General features: G+C 49.0%; 1 pseudogene; it reads right to left on the bottom strand.

Annotated features, from left to right (window-relative positions):
* Positions 1 to 1480: 1480 nt before the first annotated feature.
* On the bottom strand, positions 1481 to 15077 carry LOC147904855 (uncharacterized; annotated as a pseudogene).
* Between the last annotated feature and the right edge of the window lie 2678 nt (positions 15078 to 17755).

Below are 17755 nucleotides of genomic sequence, written 5' to 3'. Positions count from 1 at the left end.
TCAGCATCATTGGCATATTGATCCTTCATGGCATCAAGCTCATCATGATATGTAATGGTCACTGCTGAAACTTGTGGCTTAACAGACACTGCATCTGGAGTGGGCTTGCGTGAGAGTGCATCTGCAACAACATTCTTCTTCTGAGGCACATGCACAATCTGAAAACATATGCTTCTCAGACAACTTTCTCTGAGTGAGGAAGTACCGTAGTGATTGATGATCGGTCTGAACTTGAAAATCAGCATCCAAAAGATAATGCTTCTAGGTCGAAAGAGCATGGAGGACAGCCAACATCTCTTTCTCATAGATGCCAAAATTCATTTCAGCATCTTGGAGCACTCTACTCTCGTATGCCATGACTCTTCCATCCTTCATAAGTACCCCTCCTACGCTGTTCCCACATGCATCTGCTTGGACAACGAAGGGTTTGCGAAGATCTGGCAACATAATCACAGGATCTGAGCACAGTCGCCCCTTCAGTAGGTCAAAAGCTGCAATTTCTTTGGGACCGCATCTGAAAGTGACCCCTGTCTTCTGTAAGGCATGTAAAGGAGATGCAATCTCTGCAAAATACCGAATGAACCTCCTGTAGTACGAGCTCAAGCCCAGAATGCTGCGTACTTCATGGATGTTCTTCAGGTGTGGCCAATTCCTGATGGCCTCTACCTTGGCAGGGTCCATCCTAACTCCATCCTTGGAAACACTGTGCCCAAGAAAATGGATCTCATGCATGAAGAATTCACTTTTCTTGGCATTGACAAGCAGCTTATGCTTCCGTAGCTCCTCGAGAACAATTGCCAGGTGCTTCCTATTTTCAGCCTCATCCTGAAAGAACGCATTTGAAAGTGACCCCTGTCTTCTGTAAGGCATGTAAAGGAGATGCAATCTCTGCAAAATACCGAATGAACCTCCTGTAGTACGAGCTCAAGCCCAGAAAGCTGCGTACTTCATGGATGTTCTTCAGGTGTGGCCAATTCCTGATGGCCTCTACCTTGGCAGGGTCCATCCTAACTCCATCCTTGGAAACACTGTGCCCAAGAAAATGGATCTCATGCATGAAGAATTCACTTTTCTTGGCATTGACAAGCAGCTTATGCTTCCGTAGCTCCTCGAGAACAATTGCTTGGTGCTTCCTATGTTCAGCCTCATCCTGAAAGAACACGATGATGTCATCGAGGAAAGTGCCAACAAAGGCTCGGTGCTCTCTAAAAATCTTGTCCATCATTCTGTTGAAGGTGGCAGGTGCATTGGTTAACCCAAATGGCATGACAAGAAACTAGTACAGACCAAATGTCGTACGAAATGCTGTTTTGTGAACATCCTCTGGCTGAATTTTGATCTGGTGATAACCACTCTTCAGATCAATGTGGCTGAACATTCCAGACCCCTGTAACCTATCCAAAATATCATCTATCCGAGGTATAGGGAATATGTTCTTAATGGTAAGCTTATTGAGGGCTCTTTAGTCAATGAACATTTGCTAGGATCCATCCTTCTTTTGGACCAAGAGCACGGGTGAGCAGTAAGGTGAAGAGCTGGGCTGAATCAGCCCCTTCTCCAGCAGGTCCTTGACTTGGTTCATAATTTCCTTTTGCTGGGCTGCACTGACCCTGTAAGGAGGTCGGTTAGGAGGACTGCTACCAGGGATTATATCTATCGTGTGGTCTTGTGGCCTTTCAGGGGGCAACTCCTGTGGAAGTGAGTCAGAAAAACAGTCCATAAACTGAAATGGAAAATCTGTCCGCTGTTTTTCCAGCGTAGAAAAATGAGACTCTTCTTCTACTAACTTCTTTTCAGATGCAAACACTAAGTACGCTGAAAGATGCTTTTTCATTATGTTGCCAATGGCAGAAGCAGATACAACAGGGATGGATTCCCCCTTAAATTTAGCATCCAGAACGTGGGTCTTGCCACGGTGAGTGATTGTGATTGTTTTATTTTTTGTATCCAAAACAGCCCCAACGCCAAAGTGCCAAGGTATCCCCAGTAACACATCACAACCATTCAACGGCATAATATAGAACTCTTCTGTGTCCACGTAGCTTTGAATATGCATCCGCAGCTTGCCTATCACTGGAGTATCCGACTGGCTGAGTCCTGGACAAGCCATATTTGCATCACACAAGGGACCCATCTCTTCTAGCCTTATTCCTAACTTTCCAGGCAGCTGTGGAGAGATGAAATTGGCCTTGGCTCCTAGATCGAAAAACATCAGAGCTGTCTAGTCTCTTATCTTGCCCCATGCCCGGCATAACTTTGTAGCATTTGTAATCTAAACAGCCCCAATCAAGTATGGCAAAAGACTAGCAGTGGGCTTCGACTTTTTATTCTTCTGATCAAAGTCCTCTTTTCCTCCTTGTGCTCACCCTGCTCAGGAGGAGGGAACTTCTGCTTCTTATGTGGGCATACAAAAGCCCTGTGGCGTTCCTCCTTGCAAATATAATACTTATTGGCATCATAGAGAATTTGCTTTTCCTCATCAGACATGCGGGTTGGTACTCGCCTCTGTCCTCCAACAAACTTTGCCTTCATGGGCTGCGAAATCTTTCTGAACTTCTTAGGGGATTCCGTCTTGTTGCCCTTTGACCTTGATGTCTGCTGTGAGCTTCCTTTGAACCCAGAAACTTTCCCTTGCATTAGTGCATAAGCTGTAGTGGCATTCTCAACCAACTGAGACATATTGGAAACCTCACGGTCAAACCATTACAACACTTACCCATGGTTGACCTTGGGTTAAGCGTAGGTTGAGTTACGAAGATACTTTACGTCACTTTTCACGTCCTCGTGACATACCCTCCTCTTAAAACAGCAAACTACCTAGGTTGCTGCTGAAAAAGTACAAATAGGCAGAAATAGCCCATACCAGAATATACATCATCTGTAAGATACAACCTGCAATGATAATATGGGTTAGGAGAGATCGAGAGTCCATCCATACATCAATGCATCCTCTATGTCGAGTGCCGCGAACACCCATCATGGAGACCTCACGGCAGAAATACTATCAGCAAGTAGCATCTCGGGTGAGACAATCGGTGCCACCAAGCGATCTCCAGATATATGAGCAGTCTGAATCAAGGAAGGGGAGGTGCTACCCTCCTCTTGAGCACTAGGCAATGCTCCAGATCTCTGCTCTGTTGAACCTGTAGGAGCCTGTACCATAGTTGGCGCAAGCTGAAACGCGTTGAGGTAGAGCTGCAAAATCTGAGGTGAGTCTGCCAGGTCACCCTCCTTCATCCACCTCGCATCCAGTGCATGATAATTCCTGAACTTCACCAGATAGCGACGGGAAACTCTACCTTTCACTTGTCTTTCCATATGTGCCAAAATAAGTTCTGAAACCGATATTTCATCCAACTCTTCTACCTCGGGCTGATCCTCATGCAGCAGGTCAGCAGGCACATCACCTTGGAAAGGCTTCAATAAACTCACGTGAAAGGCATTGTGTATGGTCCAAGTGGCAGGTAGCTTCAGCCTGTAAGCTACATCATTAATGCGTTCAAAAACCTGAAAAGGACCATAATACCGCATCTTCAGGTTTGTGTACACTTTTGTCTTGCCTTTCATCTTCCTGAGTCGTGCTTTTTGAAAACGCAGCAGCACCCAATCGCCCTCTTTCAAGAGTAACTCATGGCGATGCTTATTGGCCGCCCGTTTGTGCTTCTCTTGGCTTTTCTGGAGGGCTATTTTGACCTTCTGGTAAGCAACATCCAAACTTTCCACATATCTGTTCGCTTCAAAAATCTTCTCTTTCGTATGCAGAATGGGAGGTACCTTCCGTTCTCCTGCCACAATTTCCAAGGGGGCTTTCCCCGTGGATGAGTGTACAGTGGTGTTGTACGCAAACTCAACAAGTGGCAAAAATAGCTCCCATTTCGATTGCTAATCCGAAACATAGCATTTGAGAAGATCAAGGGCAGTGGAATTGGCTTCTTCGGACTGCCCATCAGATTGAGGATGGAAAGAGGATGAGAAATTCAGCGTGGTACCCATGTTCTCAAAGATACCTTTCCAGAAAAGACTTGTCATCCGCGGGTCTCTATCATTGACAATGGATTGAGGCATCCCGTGATGTTTAAACACATGAGACATAAAGAGTCTTGCCATCTAGTCTGCTGTAATTTTACGGGAATGAAGTGGGCTTCTGCAAATAATGGTACATATCCCATCATATTCAGATGGTGTGTGAGGAAGATCAAAGATAAAATCCATGGCAATGCTTTGCCAAGGTCGATCGGGAATAGGTAGAGGCTGCAGCAGTCCAGCCGCCCTTTGCCTGTCATATTTCACCTTCTGGCAGGTGATGCATGTCCTGCAGGACATATGCCTCGACATCTTTCCTCAATGATGGCCTAAAGAAATAGTGCTCCACAGCTTTGATGGTGGCATCAATGCCTCTTTGTCCTGCATAGGGTGGAGCATGACTCTCTGTCAACACTTTGGGCCTCAACTATTTTGTGACACACAATCTGCCAAGCATCATCAGAAATCCGTCTTTGAGAGTATAGTGCTCATGCCTCTGTCCATTAACCAACTGATCATAATTCCATGAAAAATCAGCATCATTGGCATATTGATCCTTCATGGCATCAAGCTGGCTTAACAGACACTGCATCTGGAGTGGGCTTGCGTGAGAGTGCATTTGCAACACCATTCTTCTTCCTAGGCACATGCACAATCTGAAAATGAAACATAGAAAGAAAATTTGCTCACCTCATATGCTTCTCTGACAACTTTCTCTGATTGAGAAAGTACCGTAGTGATTGATGATCGGTCTGAACATAAAAATTAGCACCCAAAAGATAATGCTTCTAGGTCGAAAGAGCATGGATGAAAGCCAACATCTCTTTCTCATAGATGCCAAAATTCAGTTCAGCATCCTGGAGCACTCTACTCTCGTTTGCCACGACTCTTCCATCCTGGCATTCCGGGTGGCTCTGCAAATGGTCGCACCATTGCCTGAAAAACTGATCCCCCTCCGAAATATCCTGGATGCATCGTGGGACGAGGAAGGGCTTGCTTTCCTTGATTGATTGAATGAAAGTTATTTGCATTACCCGCTACAGGGGTGATCGAGGGCATCTTTGACGGCTGTCCGCCGAAAGAAACATGCCTAGGAGTCTTCTTGTGCTTCTTATGTTTCTTCTGAGATGACTTTTTGCTTCCAGGGGAATCAACCATAGGGGGAGGAGAGCTTGCATAATCTCCGTGACAGCATGTTGCAACTGCGACAGCGCTCCCGCTACACTTTGCATTCGTAGCTGAAAAAGTGCATCGGGATCAAGCTCCTCTGCCTCATCTACCTCATCCCGTGAGTCCTCCGTGGCATGCTCAGGAGAGACTGGATGAGCCCCACTGTCTTGCTGGTCATTACCCCCGATGGTACTATGCTCCTCTTTAAAGCTCTCTGATGCTTTGTCTTTATCCTGCCCCTCCTGCTATGAAATGGTCAATGACCTCTCACGGTGTGACATGCTTGCTAAGATTGATGGCTATAGCAACAATTGCACTGAAGGTGTCCTTCACCCAACACTACCAGGGCTCACCTCTGTAGGAAGATGGTGACTATCCCGGCAATGGAACCACTAAAACCGGCCTTCGATAAACAAAAGGGAAGTGATCTTCTTCTACTCAATCATAAACTTCATAAATGGCCACAATGCAAGCTTCAGTCACTTCAATCACTTAGCACAACTTAGAAACAAGCTTCAACAACAACAAAGGTGAGGCTAGAATGCCCCTGCTCAATGAAAATAGTACACAGTGCACCCACTGGTCCCAAATGCCTTGGCACCTCTTACGGTATTTATTTAATGCTTCTGAATGGAAATGCTTTACAACAAGGGTTCAACCCTGTTCCTCTCTGCAAATCCTCTACTTGTCTTCAAGGCATCTAATTCAAGTGCACCACTAGAATTCCCATTTGCAAGGCATACTCAGGCATTCACTTCTGATCTGACACAACTTGAGAGGCATTCAGGCATCCAAACCACTGGCAAACTGAGCTCAAGGCAGCCTCAGGGCTATCACATGCATCCACACTGTTCTTAGGACTTCCATAGGATCACCCTTGCCTTTGGGTCCTTGCTAGAACCTGTAGGAGTCCTGAAAGGACTGCACATAACACGCATGCACTGCAAAAAGCTGCAAAGCAAGAAATAACAAGGAAAAACAGAACCTGGAACCAACTCCCGCTGTCTGTGGCAAAGGGGCGAGCTCCTTCCTCGCACCTATCCTTTGTCTAGGCTTCCTGCAGGGTGCAGGTGTCTTCCAGTAATCAAGAGAAGAGAGAAATGAAGGTAGAGAGTGGAGGGTGAACAAGAAAGAGCTGTAGAGGAAAGATGGTTCATAGATTTGCCCCGAAATGATTGCCTTGGGATCTGTGCTTGAGTCCTCCTAAGAGAGGGTGCCAAAAGCAGCAGGGAAAGTTCCTCCTACAGCCTGCACTGGTCCAAAAGAGCTCTAGAACAGCTCCAGAAGCCACCATGTAGCCAGAAACATGTGCACAAAGGTCCAGTACAGCAAAAGACAACCCCGGGCACCTACAAGAGGCAGTTGAACACGTCTGTACGGATTTCGTATAGTCGTACGGACGTCCCTACAGTCCGTACGAAAATTTTTAGAAAGTTCAAAAATGACTTCTGGCACTTCCTAGAAGTGTGTTCCAGCCTTGAGACAGTTAAAATAGGCTTAAAACGGTTGAAAACGGCTGAAAAAAGGCTTGAAACAGCTCAAATAGCTCAAACACAGCACAAGAACAACTGAAAACGTCCAACACCTTTGAGAGAGTGAGGGGAGAGTGATGGAAGGTGGGGGAAGGGCATGCATACACATGCATGACGAATGGCACCTCCTCCTTGCCATTTGCCCCTTCGTTGAAGTCCTAACCCCCATACCAAGGACAACGTTGGTTGTCCTTGGGCCCAACTTCTAGACCTCTCTTTTAAAGCCTTTGCCTTGCCCCTAGGACCTAGTGGTGCACCTAGACTCTGCCCTTAGGAACTTCTAGGAAGTGTGCACTTCCTCTAGCTAGTCCCTCACGGCCAAACCATTACAACACTTAACCATGGTTAACCCTGGGTTAAGCATAGGTTGAGTTATGAAGATACTTTACATTACTTTTCACGTCCTCGTGACATATCCTCCTCTTAAAACAGCAAACTACCTAGGTTGCTGCTGCTGAAAAAGTACAAATAGCCCATACAAGAATATACATCATCTGTAAGATACAACCTGCAATGATAATATGGGTCGAGAGTCCATCCATACATCAATGCATCCTCTATGTCGAGTGTCGCGAACACCCATCATGGAGACCTCATGGCAGAAATACTGTCAGCAAGCAGCATCTCGGGTGAGACAATTGGTGCCACCAAGCGATCTCCAGATATATGAGCAGTCTGAATCAAGGAAGGGAAGGTGCTACCCTCCTCTTGAGCACCAGGCAATGCTCTAGATCTTTGTTCTGCTGAACCTGTAGGAGCCTTTACCGTAGTTGGCGCAAGCTGAAACGCGTCGAGGTAGAGCTACAAAATCTGAGGTGAGTTTGCCAGGTCACCCTCCTCCATCCACCTCGCATCCAGTGCAGGATAATTCTTTAACTTCACCATATAGCGACGGGAAACTCTACCTTTCACTTTTCTTTCCATATGTGCCAAAATCTGTTCCAGAACCAAGATTTCATCCAACTCTTCCACCTCGGGCTGATCCTCATGCAGCAGGTCAGCAAGCACATCACCTTGGAAAGGCTTCAATAAACTCACATGAAAGGCATCGTGTATGGTCCAAGTGGCAGGTAGCTTCAGCCTGTAAGCTACATCATTAATGCATTCAAAAACCTGAAAAGGACCATAATACCGTGTCTTCAGGTTTGTGTACACTTTCGTCTTGCCTTTCATCTTCCTGAGTCGTGCTTTTTGAAAACGCAGCAGCACCCAATCGCCCTCTTTCAAGAGTAACTCATGGCGATGCTTATCGGCCGCCCGTTTGTGCTTCTCTTGGATTTTCTGGAGGGCTATTTTGACCTTCTGGTAAGCAACATCCAAACTTTCCACATATCTGTTCGCTTTAAAAATCTTCTCTTTCGTATGTTGAATGGTAGGTACCTTCCGTTCTTTTGTCACGATTTCAAAGGGGGCTTTCCCCGTGGATGAGTGTACAGTGTTGTTGTACGCAAACTCAACAAGTGGGAAAAATAGCTCGCATTTCAATTGCTGATTCGAAACATAGCATTTGAGAAGATCAAGGGCAGTGGAATTGGCTTCTTCGGACTGCCCATCAGATTGAGGATGGAAAGAGGATGAGAAATTCAGCGTGGTACTCATATTCTCAAAGATACCTCTCCAAAAAAGACTTGTCATCCGCGGGTCTCTATCATTGACAATTGATTGAGGCATCCCGTGATGTTTAAACACATGAGACATAAAGAGTCTCGCCATCTGGTCTGCTGTAATTTTCTTTCTGACAGGAATGAAGTGGGCCTGCTTGCTGAATCTGCAAATAATGGTCCATATCCCATCATGTCCAGATGATGTATGAGGAAGATCAAAGATAAAATCCATGGCAATGCTTTGCCAAGGTGGATCGAAAATAGGTAGAGGCTGCAGTAGTCCAGACGGCTTCTGCTTGTCATATTTCACCTTTTGGCAGGTGATGCATGTCCTAACATATGCCTCGACATCTTTCCTCAATGATGGCCAAAAGAAATAGTGCTCCACAGCTTTGATGGTCGCATCAATGCCTCTGTGTCCTGCATACGGTGGAGCATGACTCTCTGTCAACACTTTGGGCCTCAACTATTTCGTGACACACAATCTGCCATGCATCATCAGAAATCCATCTTTGAGAGTATAGTGCTCATGCCTCTGTCCATCAACCAAGTGATCATAATCCCTGAAAAATCAGCATCATTGGCATATTGATCCTTCATGGCATCAAGCTCATCATGATATGCAATGGTCACTGCTGAAGCTTGTGGCTTAACAGACATTGCATTTGGAGTGGGCTTGCGTGAGAGTGCATCTGCAACAACATTTCTCTTCCCAGGCGCATGCACAATCTGAAAATGAAACATAGAAATAAAATTTGCCCACCTCATATGCTTCTCAGACAACTTTCTCTGAGTGAGAAAGTACCTTAGTGATTGATGATTGGTTTGAACATGAAAATCAGCACGCAAAAGATAATGCTTCCAGGTTGAAAGAGCATGGATGACAGCCAACATCTCTTTCTCATAGATGCCAAAATTCATTTCAGCATCCTGGAGCACTCTACTCTCGTATGCCACGACTGTTCCATCCTGCATAAGTACCCCTCCTACGCTATTCCTACATGCATCTGCTTGGACAGCGAAGGGTTTGCGAAGATCTGGCAAAATAATCACAGGATCTGAGCAGAGTCCTCCTTCAGTAGGTCAAAAGCTGCAATTTCTTTGGGACCCCATATGAAAGTGACCCCTATCTTCTGTAAGGCATGTAAAGGAGATGCAATCTTTGCACAATACCGAATGAACCTCTTGTAGTTTGAGCACAAGCCCAGTAAGCTGCGTACTTCATGGATGTTCTTCAAGTGTGGCCAATTCCTGATGGCCTCTACCTTGGCAGGGTCCATCCTAACTCCATCCTTGGAAACACTTTGCTCAAGAAAATGGATCTCATGCATGAAGAATTCACTTTTCTTGTCATTGAAAAGCAGCTTATGCTTCCATAGCTCCTCGAGAATAATTGCGAGGTGGTTCCTATTTTCAGCCTCATCTTGAGAGAACACGATGATGTCATCGAAGAAAGTGCCAACAAAGGCTCGGTGCTCTCTAAAAATCCTATCCATCTTTCTGTTGAAGGTGGCAGGTGCATTGGTTAACCCAAATGGCATGACAAGAAACTCGTACAGACCAAATGTGGTACGAAATGCTGTTTTGTGAACATCCTCTGGCTGAATTCTGATTTGGTGATAACCACTCTTCAGATCAATGCGGCTGAACATTCTAGACCCCTGTAACCTATCCAAAATATCATCTATCCGAGGTATAGGGAATCTGTTCTTAATGGTAATCTTATTGAGGGCTCTATAGTCAATGCACATCCGCCAGGATCCATCCTTCTTCTAGACCAAGAGCAGGGGTGAGCAGTAAGGTGAAGAGCTGGGCTGAATCAGCCCCTTCTCCAGCAGGTCCTTGACTTGGTTCATGATTTCCTCTTGCTGGGCTGCACTAACCTTTTAAGGAGGTCGGTTAGGAGGACTGCTACCAGGGATTATATCTATCGTGTGGTCTTCTGGCCTTTCAGGGGGCAACTCCTGTGGAAGTGAGTCAGAAAAACAGTCCCTAAACTGAAAAAGAAAATCTGTCCGCTGTTTTTCCAGCTTAGAAAAATGAGACTCTTCTTCTACTGACTTCTTTTTAGATGCAAACACTAAGTACGCTGAAAGATGCTTTTTCATTACGTTGCCAATGGCAGAAGCAGATATAACAGGGATGGATTCTCCCTTCAATTTAGAATCCAGAACGTGGGTCTTGCCACGGTGAGTGATTGTGATTGTTTTATTTTTTGTATCCAAAACAGCCCCAACACGAAGTGCCAAGGTATCCCCAGTAACACATCACAACCATTCAACAGCATAATATAGAACTCTTCTGTGTCCACGTAGCTCTAAATATGCATCCGCAGCTTGCCTATCACCAGAGTAACTGACTGGCTAATAAGTCCCGGACAAGCCATATCTGCATCACACAAAGGACCCATCTCTTCTACCCTTATTCCTAACTTTCCAGCCAGCTCTGGAGAGATGAAATTGGCCTTGGCTCCCGGATCAAAAAACATCAGAGCTATCGGGTCTCTTATCTTGCCCCATGCCCGGCATAACTCTTTAGCATCTGTATTCTGAACAGCCCCAATCAATTCTGGCAAAAGACCAACAGTGGGCTTGGGCTTTTTATTCTTCTGATCAGTCCTCTTTTCCTCCTTGTGCTCACCCTCCTTAAAAGGAGGGAACTTCCGCTTCTTATGTGGGCATTCAAAAGCCCTGTGGCCTTCCTCCTTGCAAATATAACACTTGTTGGCATCATAGAGAATTTGCTTTTTCTCATTAGACATGCGGGTCGTACTCGCCTCTGTCCTCCAACAAACTTTCCCTTCATGGGCTGCGAAAACTTTCTGAACTTTTTAGGGGATTCCGTCTTGCTGGCCTTTGACCTTGATGTCTCCTGTGAGCTTCCTTTGAACCCAGAAACTTTCCCTTGCATTAGTGCATAAGCTGTAGTGGCATTCTCAACCAACTGAGACATATTGGAAACCCTTGTCTTCGTGCAGTAGTCCCGAATCTCCTTTGGCAACCCGCAACAATATCTTTCAATTTGCTCGGACAGCGGTACATGTCTGTAAGAATTCACTGGCAGTAGGGCTTCCCAAAACTTCTTATTGTAGTCCATGCATGTCCTGACATATCCCTCGACATCTTTCCTCAATGATGGCCAAAAGAAATAGTGCTCCACAGCTTTGATGGTGGCATCAATGCCTTTGTGTCTTGCATAGGGTGAAGCATGACTCTCTGTCAACACTTTGGGCCTCAACTGTTTCGTGACACACAATCTGCCATGCATCATCAGGAATCCGTCTTTGAGAGTATAGTGCTCATGCGTCTGTCCATCAACCAACTGATCATAAATCCGTGAAAAATCAGCATCATTGGCATATTGATCCTTCATGGCATCAATCTCATCATGATATGCAATGGTCATTGCTGAAACTTGTGGCTTAATAGACACTGCATCTGGAGTGGGCTTGCATGAGAGTGCATCTGCAACAACATTCTTCTTCGCAAGCACATGCACAATCTGAAAATGAAACATAGAAAGAAAATTTGCCCACCTCATATGCTTCTCAGACAACTTTCTCTGAGTGAGAAAGTACCGTAGTGATTGATGATCGGTCTGAACATGAAAATCAGCACCCAAAAGATAATGTGTCTAGGTCGAAAGAGCATGGATGATAGCTAACATCTCTTTCTCATAGATGCCAAAATTCATTTTAGCATCCTGGAGCACTCTACTCTCAAATGCCACGACTCTTCCATCCTGCATAAGAATCTCTCGCGGAGTGAGGATGTAGAAAACACCTACAGGCCAAGCCTTGCAGAAACGAGCATGCCTCTCGATAGTCGCCTTGGAGCTTGAAGTCCCTCGCTCCCAGGTGGACTGTAGAGTGTAAATGATATCCTGTCAGATGGCAACTATAGTAGCCGAGGGTGGAACCGGGTGCTCACCCATCACAAGCCTGGAGCGAGCCACCCAAATGTTCCAAGCTGTGATGCTGGCTACCACCTCTGAAACACTGTTCTCCCTAGGAGGAGGAGGAGCTAGGCTGTCAGGGGGGATTGGCTCATGGAGTGCAATCCTCTGGATGCTTTGACCCTATATCCGGTAGGGTGGGGAGATCTCATCAATCTGAACGCATGTCCTCCTCCTATCAACCAAGCCACCATCCCCCAGGTGTAGTCTCTATGAAGACTCTGCCATGATCCTGAGGGCTCCCATCCAGATCCTCACTGCACTACGACAGCTCCACAGGCAATGTAGGATAGTCTCCAGTACACTATCGAAGCAACAATGGCACTGCCCCTCTAGTCGCATCTGCTCCAACCACGGGCCGATGAGGAAGCCTCCATGGGCGACCAGCTAGAAGAAGTATGAGATCTTCCTTGGCCGCAAGCTGGACCACAACCGCGTCCAGAACCTGGAGCGCACATCCCGGGGCACTCTCTGGGTCACCCAATGTCTCTCCCTCGAGGGGGTCCACCTCGACGAGTCCATCTGAAGGCTCTTGCCAATCCGTGTGGTGTAGGAAAAGAAGGGCACCTCATCCACCGGCTCAACTAGGCCGCCCCTAGAGGCCCAGAACCATGCTCCCGGATCCCACTGGACCTCCCTCAGGGGTCTACCCTCCCACAGCCAAAGGCGCCATCTAGAGGCGTCTTGCTTTGAGATACTGGGAGGGTCAATGTGCCACTCCTTCCCCGTGCCAGTCTCTGCCATACCTTGTGAAGACTCCACATGAGGGGGGAGACCTTTCCTGTAAGGGGGGCCTCTTAGAAGATCCATCTATGTGAAGGCTGCCACTGTCCCCCAGTGTGTGGGGTGTTCCTCAGAAGCCTTCACTGTAAGAGGAGCTTCCAAGGCTCTGCACCTGGGGTGAGGCCACGAACCACCAACTTGCCTAGAAGGGCCTTGCTCTGCATCTCCGGATCAATGACACCCAAGCCTCCTAGTGCCTGTGGCATGATCACCGTCTGCCAAGCTACTCGGGCCTGTGTTCCTCGTGCCCGTCTGAACCTGCCCAGAGGAAGTTCCGTACCAACCGTCGGAGCTGCCCAATGCATCCTCTGTGAAAGCACTAGTAGGAGGCGATATACCGGGCCGTGGCAAGAAGGACCTGGTTTGCCACTAAGGCGTGATTTGCTAGGGAGAGTGTGGCCGAGCTCCAATAGAGAAGCTTGCACCGAACACTGTCAAGGATCAGGGCAATCTGCTGCTGTGCTGTGATGTCAATACCCACCTGGCATCCAAGGTATCTCGCTGTTTGGCCCTGCGGTATCCATCTGAAGCCAAAGTAACTCCCCCACTCATGGATCTCCTGTGTCTCCTCAAAGCCCGTGAAGAAGCGTATGGATTTTGTTCAGTTGATCAGTGCCCTTGAGGCCTCACATTAAATAGCCAGGGCGCCTCTGACTCTCTCTAGACTCGCTGTGGTGCCCTCAACATACAAGGCCGTGCCATCTGCAAACTCTGAGTCAAGTAGCTCCTCCTCCTGTCTGATAGGGAGCCTCAACCTTGTGAGACTCGCCACCTGTGATCTCAAATAGTAGCCCAAAGCCTCCGCCACAAACAAGAAGAGGAAGGGAGTGAGTGGGCAGCCCTGGCGGACCGAGCGAGAGAGAGGAAAGGCCTCGCCTGTGTGTCCTCCGATAAGCATGTGACTAGAGCTCGCTGCATATAGCACCGAAACTCCTCTGACCCATTTGTCTGAGAAACCCAATCTCTTCATAGTGCCCTCTAGGAAAGACCACCGCACCCTATCGTAGGCCTTCTCAAAGTCTAAGAGGACGGCCAGGGGCTGTGACTCCTCCCTGGACCAATCCATTGCCTCCCAGAACGTGAAGATGTTGTCCAGGATGCTGTGCTCCTGGACAAACCCAGTCTGTGTGTCATGGATGATGTCGGTAAGATGGGGCCGTAACCGCAAACTCAAGACCTTGGCGAGGATCTTGTATGCAGTATCAAGCAATGTGATTGGCCTTCACTGTCGCTTATTTGATTATCTCCCCCTTTCGGGATCAAACAAATCCACCCCTTGCTCAAGGACTCAGTGAGAAGGCTTGTGTCAAAAATCTCCTGGCAAGCTAAACGGAAAGGGGTGGAGATAATCTCCCAAAAGTTTCGGAAGAAGGCCAGAGTCAAGCCATCCTCACCCGGGCACTTCTGGGTCGGGCGAGCCTTGAGGGCTTCTCAGAGCTCCTCATCTGTGAAAGGCTTCTCAAGTTTGTTTCATAAATCCTGCGAGACTACTGTCGAAACGTGATCCCAAACTAGCTCTCGGGCCACAAGACCAACTAGGATCATCCTCTCCGTCTCAAAGAGCTGGCTGTAAAAACCCGTGCATGTCCAGAATCTCCTGCAGGCCAGTGTGCATGATACCCTTCGAGTCCCAGAGACGTCGTAGCTGTGTGCCTGCCAATCGGGGCCCAGTGGTCTAAAAGAACTACTTCATCATCTTGTCCCCCTGCTGCACCCATCGGGCCCGGGAGGAGTGATAGCAGAACTCAGCTCGTTGCGGCTCCGTGTCCTGAAGCTTGAGACGAGCGCTCTCAAATCTGTCACCAAGCCATTGAGAAACTGGGTCCTGCTCCCTGAGCCTCTTGATGGAGGCAAGGTCTCTCCTCAAAGCCCACTTACGCTCCTGAAGGGTTCTCCTCTGCCTAAGGGTGTGAGCCTGTAGCTCCTCACTGCTCCTCTGAATCGCATCAGCCACCCACGCAGCCCAACCCTCACCCGGTGCCATCTCTGACTGCTCCCAAATCCCTGCCATGACCTGCCCGTCCTACCACTGCCCTTAACAACTCCTGCCGGAGTATTAGGTACTGCGGCTGGCTACAAACACGGTCGTAGAGCCCGTGTATGTTCCAACTCACTATGGTCTAGCTCATGAGGACGGGGGAGTCGGTAACAAGGCTCTCCTATGAGTGGGTGCCTGTCCTAGAAAGACTGCCTTGTGTGATTTTGCCGGGGGTTTAGAGGGCGAGTAGTCAGTGTTTGTGTGGCGCCATACTAGGGTGGATGCTGGCTCAATACCGATCTTCCGTGCCCACTTCATCATGAAGGAGGCTTCCACCCCGAACAGCTCCGCACACTTTTGGAGGGGCCAGAAGTGTGGCTGCTCCATCTTTTCTTCCAGCGGCAATCTGATAACTCCTATCGCCAAACCACACTCCGGCTCCTTGCGTGTGAAGCTCAACTGAAAGTTCACCTCCACGCCATGGGCAAACCAAAGATCTAGTCCTTGTGGCCCCATCCACTTGTCCATCATGAGTGTAATCTGATTACCCAAAATAGCATCAAACACCTATGGGGACCACTTCTCCAGATCAAACCCCCCTTCCGGGGCTGAAGGACCATGAGCGTTACCTCCAATGGTAGAGGGTATGGGTCCGGAATCTCCAAATAATTCTAGGGTCCTAACCTCTAGAAGTCCCGCGGTAAGGGACGCCCAGGCTGGAGGTTGGGAGTTGCTGACTAGGAGGATGAGACTCGTCCCTCAGGATCCCTCCCTGAACGGACTTACTACTACGATGAGGAAGCAGAAGGGGGCGTCATCGTTCCCTTGCCTGCTGGCAAAGATGTCGAAGCGGAAGAATCTGCTACTGAAGTGGAGAGGGGGGCGGTGGGAGAGGGAGGGGTAGGGACGCGGGGGATAGAGGGAGGGGGACAGGTGGTGAGAGCGACCATAGAAGGGGGGGTTGAGGGGGAGGGAGGGGGCGGGGGGAACCCTAGAGGGGGAGGGGGAAGTGAAGAGGAGGAGGGGGAGGGCTCTGGGGGGGGAGGGGTGGTGAGAGCGACCATAGAAGGGGAGGCTGAGGGGGGGGGAGGGGGCGGGGGGAACCTTGGAGGGGGGGGGGGGGGGAGTGAAGAGGAGGAGGGGAAGGGCTTTGGGGGGGGAGGGGGAGGACGAGGGATAACGACAACCTCAAGCCCCCCTATTGATTAGGCTCACCAGGGCTCTAGATCGGCTCCTCCGCGGCTCGGTCCTCGTCGGGCTAGCGTTTGCGGCTTCCACCATCGTGGCTCGGCCCTTGTCGGGCTAGCGGGCTAGCGTCTGCGGCTTCCACCATCGTCGCATTTGGAGCTCCTGGGGCTCGCTGTTGCTGCAAGGGTGGGTGCGGAGGCTGAACCTTTGAAGCTGGAGGATCGGCTGGATGGGCAGTGGCCCTTGGCGCTAGAGGAGGTGGCTCCTACTATTTCTCCTTCGACGCCTCTTGGTCAACCCTTTCCCTCTCTCTGTGGTTGGGCCTCTACCTGCGGCGTTTGTGGGCCTTCTTGCTTGGTTTCTTTTTCCTTTTAACCTGTGTCCAGTCCCCTTCTGAGGGGGTAACCCATAGGGTCTGAGACTTGTTGCTCCTGCCTGAGAGGGCGCTGAACTCGGGTCTGCTGACTCTGCCTACTCTATGGAGGAGGGGGGGAGGTGCACGAGGGAGGCCACGGGGGCAATCTCTGGCGAGGTGATCCATCTGTCTGCACCGAAGACACTGGCTTGGTAACTCAGAGATCTCCACCCTCTAGCAAAGTATGCCCCCTTCTAGGGTCTTGAGAAGGATCAACTCTGGGAGGGACTCTGGGCTCTCAACCACTAGCTTGATCCTGGGGACTCCATCATCTGCTAGAACTGAGGCGGCCGACTCTAGCGGGGACTCGAGCATTGTGCCAAATGCCCGACCAATGGAAGGGAGGATGGCTCGATACTCCTTGGGGAGCCCTGAGAAGTGGAGTGTAACCAGAAATCGTGGAACATGGTGTGTTGTATCCATGTCCTCCACTATGAACCCATGATACCAAGGAAAGAGGTAGACAAGATGCGGGCCAAGGAGGATGGGGCTCTGATCCACAAGTGTCGAGGTAGTATCGGGGGAGCTTAACTGGATGAGGAAAACGCTTAATCCATAGATGGTGACCTCCTGGATGTGGTCTCCCTCTAATGCGAAGCTCGCCTGGATCCACTCTTGCACCTGTCTCCGTGTAGGCGTGAGGCCCAAAATTCTACCCACAAGCGACTTGTCCTGGAGGGACTGAACTGCCTATTGTACCTGTTGCTTGTCAGCTGGGGAAAGAAGAACTTTAATAGCTGTGGGATTCGAGGGTGCTACCATAGAGCCTCTTTGGCTAGACCAAGGGTCACCACCAAGGTTTTTCTTTCGCCTTAACAAGCACAAGTGCTCCTGCTGCAGGGAGGAAGAAGAAAAAGGCAGGGTGAGGAAGAAGAGCGTTAGAGGGGGAGGCGGAGACGAGGCGGGGTGAAGGAGGGGGCAAGGACAGAAGTGGAAGGAGGAGGGAAAGGAGGGCAGAGGAGGAAGGAGGGCGAGAAGGCGAGGAGGGAGAGAATGAGGGAAGGAGAGGGCAAGAGGGCGGAGAGGAGGCGGGAGGGGTGGTGGAGGTGGAGGAGATGGAGGCGGGAGAGGTGGCAGGGGAGGAGGCGGGGGGCTGAGAGGGGTGGAA

Source organism: Dipteris shenzhenensis, chromosome 2 (assembly GCF_047967505.1).
Source record: "Dipteris shenzhenensis isolate YYH24624 ecotype China chromosome 2, Dip_SZ_1.0, whole genome shotgun sequence".
NCBI classification, from domain to species: domain Eukaryota; kingdom Viridiplantae; phylum Streptophyta; class Polypodiopsida; order Gleicheniales; family Dipteridaceae; genus Dipteris; species Dipteris shenzhenensis.
Note: the sequence above shows the minus strand (reverse complement) of the source record. Positions and strands in the feature narration are given on the sequence as shown.